This window comes from Corylus avellana, chromosome ca9 (assembly GCF_901000735.1).
Source record: "Corylus avellana chromosome ca9, CavTom2PMs-1.0".
Lineage (NCBI taxonomy): Eukaryota > Viridiplantae > Streptophyta > Magnoliopsida > Fagales > Betulaceae > Corylus > Corylus avellana.
Window position 1 is genome coordinate 15,133,860 of NC_081549.1, and position 388 is coordinate 15,134,247.

Genomic DNA, 388 nt, shown 5'->3' on the forward strand with positions numbered 1-388 from the left:
AACTGGCAATGTACCTCCCAAATGTTTCAAAAATCTTCAATTCAGACCCTCCATTACTAATTGCCATCTAATTGGACAGAAATCATCCCACGTGCATCTCATGTGGGATTTTGATGTTCTCTATTCCAATTTTGCCCTCATTAAAACCTATGAAATTACGTAATTACCCTCATTAAAACCTATAAAATTTAGGGTAATTATGTAATTTCATAGATTTTAATGAGGAAAAATTGAAATAGATGGCATCAAAATCTCACGTGAGACTTACGTGGGATGATTTCCGTCCAATTAGACAAAAATTAGTAACGGAGGGTCTGAATTGAAAATTTTTGAAACATTAGGGGGGTACATTGTCAGTTTTTAAACATTGAGGTTCGAATTGAAAAAC